Genomic DNA, 7,902 nt, shown 5'->3' with positions numbered 1-7,902 from the left:
CAATGTTAAGCCTGCTCTAACTCTAACATGATGAGAAGAAACCATTTGGGATTATAAAGCCAGGGCAGAGGAGTAATTCCCACACCTGGTGGAGGTGTACTTCCTTGGATATTGATGTGGGCCAAGTTTTGCGGCTCCTCTCTACTAAAGGCTCTCTTCCCCCCATACCCTCTGAACATGCTGGATACATTCCTGAGGAATTAGGGGCCACCTTAGAGCTGCATTCATTGACTCTATCTTTTGAACTGTTTTCTATGCTAATTCTTCAGCAAACCCACGCAAAGCCCACTTAAAACTAAGTCCAAATCTTTATTCTCTTCTAACCCTCTTAGACACAAACTTTGTGGACTGACCAAAAAGATCATATAGTTCTCACTTGTCTCTTTGCCTCCCATATTAATTACATCATTCTGAAAATGAACCTCTCTTTAGGTTCATTTTCAGCTCCCACTTCCAGTGGAAGCTATCTACTCCTACCAGACTAACCATCTGCACAGGGCTTTTGCTTCCTTGCAGTTGGAACATTCCAGTTTAACTACCTGATCTGTCCTTGACCTTACTCAACATGAAGCTCTGAATCATCTGCTACGGCAAGTTTTCTGATTCCATAGGCTGCATTAGAGGTCCCTCTTCTGCTCTGCCCCTCTATGCTAATCCACTTGCCCCTGCCATAGCCTCATTGCCTGCACTGGAGTTGCTTTCTTTTTTTTTTTTTTGAGTTGCTTTCTTTGCTCTATGTTTTTCACACCAGTGTGGAAGCGCCCTGGCCGCAGTGACCTTATGCAGGGCTTACAATTTAATGGGCACTTGAGGTCCATCTAGTCAAGGCTATGGTTTTTCCAGTGGTCATGTATGCATGTGAGAGTTGGACTGTGAAGAAAGCTGAGCACCGAAGGATTGATGCTTTTGAACTGTGGTGTTGGAGAAGACTCTTGAGAGTCCCTTGGACTGCAAGGAGATCCAACCAGTCCATTCTAAAGGAGATCAGTCCTGGGTGTTCATTGGAGGAACTGATGCTGAAGCTGAAACTCCAATACTTTGGCCACCTGATGCAAAGAGTTGACTCACTGGAAAAGACTCTGATGCTGGGAGGGATTGGGGGCAGGAGGAGAAGGGGACGACAGGATGAGATGGCCGGATGGCATCACTGACTCAATGGACATGAGCTTGAGTGAACTCTGGGAGTTGGTGATGGACAGGGAGGCCTGGCGTGCTGTGAATTATGGGGTTGCAAAGAGTCGGACACGACTGAGCAACTGAACTGAACTGAAGGTTGCTGAATGTCTGATTAAATGAAGTGAATGATGAGCGAAAGAACTGATTTGTTTTTTATCTTATGAACCCTATGGACCATGTAATGTGTTTTCTATTTAACCTTGACTGATAGGTGAAGTACTATTAGGAATATATGGTGGGTATTCTAAGCTTCAGCAATATGTGAACCGTGAAACTTCCTGATGTTCAAGCTGGTTTTAGAAAAGGCAGAGGAACCAGAGATCAAATTGCCAACATCCGCTGGATCATGGAAAAAGCAAGAGAGTTCCAGAAAAACATCTATTTCTGCTTTATTGACTATGCCAAAGCCTTTGACTGTATGGATCACAATAAACTGTGGAAAATTCTGAAAGAGATGGGAATACCAGACCACCTGATCTGCCTCTTGAGAAATTTGTATGCAGGTCAGGAAGCAACAGTTAGAACTGGACATGGAACAACAGACTGGTTCCAAATAGGAAAAGGAGTTCGTAAAGGCTGTATATTGTCACCCTGTTTATTTAACTTATATGCAGAGTACATCATGAGAAACGCTGGACTGGAAGAAACACAAGCTGGAATCAAGATTGCCCGGAGAAACATCAATAACCTGAGATATGCAGATGACACCACCCTTATGGCAGAAAGTGAAGAGGAACTCAAAAGCCTCTGGATGAAAGTGAAAGTGGAGAGTGAAAAAGTGGGCTTAAAGCTCAACATTCAGAAAACGAAGATCATGGCATCCGGTCCCATCACTTCATAGGAAATAGATGGGGAAACAGTGGAAACAGTGTCAGGTTTTATTTTTCTGGGCTCCAAAACCACTGCAGATGGTGACTGCAGCCATGAAATTAAAAGACGCTTACTCCTTGGAAGGACAGTTATGACCAACCTAGACAGCATATTCAAAAGCAGAGACATTACTTTGCCAACAAAGGTTCGTCTAGTCAAGGCTATGGTTTTTCCTGTGGTCACGTATGGATGTGAGAGTTGGACTGTGAAGAAGGCTGAGCGCCAAAGAATTGATGCTTTTGAACTGTGGTGTTGGAGAAGACTCTTGAGAGTCCCTTGGACTGCAAGGAGATCCAACCAGTCCATTCTGAAGGAGATCAGCCCTGGGATTTCTTTGGAAGGAATGATGCTAAAGCTGAAACTCCAGTACTTTGGCCACCTCATGCGAAGAGTTGACTCATTGGAAAAGACTCTGATGCTGGGAGGGGTTGGGGGCAGGAGGAGAAGGGGACGACAGAGGATGAGATGGCTGGATGGCATCACTGACTCGATGGACGTGAGTCTGAGTGAACTCCGGGAGTTGGTGATGGACAAGGAGGCCTGGCATGCTGCAATTCATGGGTCGCAGAGTCGGACACGACTGAGCGACTGATCCGATCTGATCTGATCTAAGTTTTAGGGATTTTCACATCCTTTCTCTCTCCCACTTTACTCCATTCTGACTTTACAGATACTATGGTATCAGTACATTTTGGAATTAAATGAGAGTGTGGAAATATTTTAAAAATTAACAAATTTGTTTATTATTGTGAAAAAGCATCTGCCATTAATGCCTTATCTTGTCAAGTATCTAAAGACCAAGTATCTCCCAAACCCATGCTCTTATACAAACTTTATGAATGAGAAAATGTTATGTAAACATTACAGATGATTCTTCCCAACTGGAAAAATTTTGCTCTTTATAACACAGCTTAAAAGACAGCTTCTTTGTGAAACTCCTCTGACGTCCCATTGCCAAACCACTGTAGCCATTGCACCTTTTTTCTTGGCCCGTAGCATTGTTATATATTTGATTTCCCAATTAGATTGAGTAACTGATGTAATCAGTTTGTTATATCCAGTGGCTTATCTTAGTTGTGAGCAGATAGAAGGTTTAAATACAGGATTTTTGAATGAAATAATTAATGAAAAAATTATATAAACGGGAGGTCTGCTGACGACAGGAGAATGGATGAAGTTATAAGCATGGAACTTTGTTAGGACCAGAGCTTTCTGAAATGGGTGATTTGGTTTAGCAGTAACAACTACAACTACCAGTAACAACTACATAGTAATAATATGCATAAGATGTTTTTTTTTTTATTTTTTAACTTTACAATATTGTATTGGTTTTGCCATACATCAACATGAATCTGCCACAGGTATACACGTGTTTCCCATCCTGAACCCTCCTTCCTCCTCCCTCCCCATACCATCCCTCTGCACCAGCCCCGAGCATCCAGTATCATGCATTGAACCTGGACTGGCGACTTGTTTCATATATGATATTATACATGTTTCAATGCCATTCTCCCAAATCATCCCACTCTCTCCCTCTCCCACAGAGTCCAAAAGACTGTTCTATACATCAGTGTCTCTTTTGCTGTCTCGTATACAGGGTTATTGTTACCATCTTTCTAAATTCCATATATATGCGTTAGTATACTGTATTGGTGTTTTTCTTTCTGGCTTACTTCACTCTATAATAGGCTCCAGTTTCATCTACCTCATTAGAACTGATTCAAATGTATTCTTTTTAATGGCTGAGTAATACTCCATTATGTATATGTACCATAGCTTTCTTATCCATTCATCTGCTGATGGACATCTAGGTTGCTTCCATGTCCTGGCTATTATAAACAGTGCTGTGATGAACACTGGGGTACACATGTCTCTTTCCCTTCTGGTTTCCTCAGTGTGTATGCCCAGCAGTGGGATTGCTGGGTCATAAGGCAGTTCTAGTTCCAGTTTTTCTTATATGTTTAAATTCTTGAGGCCAAACCTACAATAACTATTCTTTCACGTCAGTAACTTGGTCTCCTTCATGCTAATCACTAGGATATAATTATTTGAAGAAGGGGTCATTTAATATGTAGTTATTGGTTATTATATCTGTAATACTTTGGCTTCCCTGATGGCTCAGCAGTAAAGAATCCACCTGCAATGCAGCAGACATAGGTTCCATCCCTGGGTCAGGAACATACCTTGGAGAAGGAAATGGGAACCCACTCCAGTCTTCTTACCTGGGAAATCCCAAGGACAGAGAAGCCTGGAGGGCTACAGTCCATGGTGCGCAAAAGAGTTGAACATGACTTAGCAACTAAACAACAACAAATATAAATAAGACTCATGAACAAGGGGAGGAAGCAGAGGAGAACAGCAAGGGAGGATGCTTATGGCTGGGGAGCTGGGCAAAGGCGCCCTCCTTAAAAGTATTTTTAAAATGTCAATCCCAGGCCATATAACTCCCAAACTCTGTGTGAGAAGCCAGTTTGGGGGTTAGCGTGGTAGGGGCAGCCCTGAGCTCCAGCCCACCCTGATTTGAGTGTGATAGGGTTGGGGTGAAAAGCTCAAGTCGAGAAGCAAAAGGTGCCAGTGTTTAGTTAGGTGCCAAAGTATTTGCTTAAGAAATTAGTCACCTCCTTGGCCAAGCCCAGGCTGTTATCTTAACTGCCCTTTAAACGCTTCCTGGTGGCTTTTGTTCTTTGAGGATTAGTGAACACTTCGGTCCCACCTGTTTTGAGAAACCTGTGTCGAAAAATACACAAATGGAAACAGATCCTCATTTGCTGTTAAACCTGCAGTCTTAATCCCAGGGTCCCAAACGAAGGGGATTTTCCTGCTTAACCTGGGTCACACCAAACTCAAGTGCGGACCAACTGAAAACCCTTGAGTCTGCCCGCCTGCCTTTCTCTCCTTGTTCCCTCCTTCCTCTCTTCTGGTCCCCTCTCGTCCAGGCAATACAACTGTCATTGTGACTTAGGTCTTACCTTTGGTGGGGAGTGTCTTGGGAAAAAAATAATGTAACTTGAACGTATTTTCTATTAAACGTTTTAAAAAGATCTTTCGTCCTTATTTTGACTTCAGTGTTATCAAACTCCAATTAGAGTGAACTGAAGACTGGCTAGGATCTCGTCAGCTCTCTGGTGTTGAGGGGCGAAGCAAAGTGTATCACCGCTGGCCGCGAAACAACCCCGTCCCACCAGGCAACGCACGCCTCTCCCTCACGCTGGAGACCCCGCCCCAGAAGGCAACGCGCGCCTCTCCCTCACGTGGAGACCCCGCCCCACTGGGCAATTGGTGCCTATCTCACCCCTTTGACCGCGTGGATCACAATAAACTGTGGAAAATTCTGAAAGAGATGGGAATACCAGACCACCTGATCTGCCTCTTGAGAAATTTGTATGCAGGTCAGGAAGCAACAGTTAGAACTGGACATGGAACAACAGACTGGTTCCAAATAGGAAAAGGAGTTCGTAAAGGCTGTATATTGTCACCCTGTTTATTTAACTTATATGCAGAGTACATCATGAGAAACGCTGGACTGGAAGAAACACAAGCTGGAATCAAGATTGCCCGGAGAAACATCAATAACCTGAGATATGCAGATGACACCACCCTTATGGCAGAAATTGAAGAGGAACTCAAGCCTCTTGATTGAAAGTGAAAGTGGAGAGTGAAAAAGTGGGCTTAAAGCTCAACATTCAGAAAACGAAGATCATGGCATCCGGTCCCACCACTTCATAGGAAATAGATGGGGAAACAGTGGAAACAGTGTCAGACTTTATTTTTCTGGGCTCCAAAACCACTGCAGATGGTGACTGCAGCCATGAAATTAAAAGACGCTTACTCCTTGGAAGGAAAGTTATGACCAACCTAGACAGCATATTCAAAAGCAGAGACATTACTTTGCCAACAAAGGTTCGTCTAGTCAAGGCTATGGTTTTTCCTGTGGTCACGTATGGATGTGAGAGTTGGACTATGAAGAAGGCTGAGCGCCGAAGAATTGATGCTTTTGAACTGTGGTGTTGGAGAAGACTCTTTAGAGTCCCTTGGACTGCAAGGAGATCCAACCAGTCTATTTTAAAGGAGATCAGCCCTGGGATTTCTTTGGAAGGAATGATGCTAAAGCTGAAACTCCAGTACTTTGGCCACCTCATGCGAAGAGTTGACTCATTGGAAAAGACTCTGATGCTGGGAGGGGTTGGGGGCAGGAGGAGAAGGGGATGACAGAGGATGAGATGGCTGGATGGCATCACTGACTCGATGGACGTGAGTCTGGGTGAACTCTGGGAGTTGGTGATGGACAGGGAGGCCTGGTGTGCTGCGATTCATGGGGTCGCAAAGAGTCAGACACGACTGAGTGACTGATCTAATCTGATCACCTCACGTGGAGATCCTGTCTCACAAGGCAGGGAGCACCTCTCCCCCACGCGGAAGCTATATTTGAGCGTTGCGTGCCTTGCCCGCTAGAGGGTGTGTGAAACTGCAGAATGTGTGTTTTCTCTGACAGAGGCTCCCTCGTGTGGCTCCTGCCGACAACGACGTCTGTGACTTGAATGTTTACTTCATTCTCTTTTGAGAAGGGAAGAAGTCTTGGATCTTGCCCGCAGGAGCGGAGATGATGCTCCTTTTTTTTCCTTAGCACATTTTGTCTCCCTCAGAATAGAAAACTTTGTTTTTCTTAGACTAACGTGGACTCTGGCGGAGTAATTGAACTGCCTGGGAAACAATTTGGGGTAGAGTTATTGCAGGATACTCCAACGCTGCCCTTGTCACATAGATGAGAGAAAGGAGTCGCTGAGACCTCTAAATACCCACTAGATTTAAGGCATTTTATGTCATTATTTAATCTTAGAGTATCTCAGGTAGGAATTGCCATTCCCACTTTTATAATTGAAGTATAGTTGATTTACAATTTTAGTTTCAGGTGTACAGCATTGTGATTAAGTATTTTTACAGATTATGCTCCCATTAAAAGTTATTCCAAGATAATGTCTACAATTCCCTGTGCTGTATAATATATCCTTGTTGCTTATCTCTTTTCCACATGGAAGAATATGTTTTCCTGACATCCTTGCACAGGGGCCATGCTAATCTCTGTATTGGTCCAGTTTTAGTATATGTGCTACCAAAGTGAGCACTATCATCCCCTTTTTATAGAAGAGGAAACTGAAGTTCTCAGAGGTCCAGAGTCTCAAACTGGTGTAATTGCCGGGGGCGGGGGGTGTCCAAGAACTTTGTTCAGAGCTAAGTCCAGAGCTTTGCAGTAATGAGACCACCTACAAAAAGGTACAATTTTATACTCAATTTCCTCTCCCTAGAGATGTTACATTCCACATGTTTCCTTATGTTTCAAATCCAATAACCTTATATCTGAGTATGTCACTTTTGGCTTTTGTAAAGTGTGCTACATTTGCACATTTAGTCTCAAGAATAGTTATGAATTTTTTAAAATTTGTTTTACTGATGTATAATTGACAACTAAAATTGCAAGATATTTCAAATGTACTAGATTGTGATGATGTAATAAACATTGTGAAGGAATTCTCCCTAACTAGTTAATTGTGCTGTGCTGTTCTGTGCTTACTCGCTCAGTCGTGTCCCACTCTTTGCAACCTCGTGGACTGTAGCCCACCAGGCTCCTCTGTCCATGAGGAGTCTCCAGCCAAGAATACTGGAGTAAGTTGCCGTGCCCTCCTTCAGGGCATATCCTCAACTCAGGGATCAAACCCAGGTCTCCCGCTTGTAGGCGTATTCTTTATCATCTGAACCAACAAGGAAGCCCATAGTTAACTAATACATCTATTATTAGTAGTATTGGGGAGCCTGGTGGGCTTCCATCTACGGGGTCGTACAGAGTCAGACACGACTGAA

General features: G+C 43.6%; 1 pseudogene; it reads right to left on the bottom strand.

Moving 5' to 3' along the window:
* Positions 1 to 7,079: 7,079 nt before the first annotated feature.
* LOC138988674 (U6 spliceosomal RNA) lies at positions 7,080 to 7,169 on the bottom strand (annotated as a pseudogene).
* Positions 7,170 to 7,902: the final 733 nt, after the last annotated feature.

The sequence above is a fragment of the Bos mutus genome, chromosome 7 (assembly GCF_027580195.1).
Source record: "Bos mutus isolate GX-2022 chromosome 7, NWIPB_WYAK_1.1, whole genome shotgun sequence".
Lineage (NCBI taxonomy): Eukaryota > Metazoa > Chordata > Mammalia > Artiodactyla > Bovidae > Bos > Bos mutus.
This window is presented reverse-complemented; position numbering and strand designations above follow the sequence as displayed.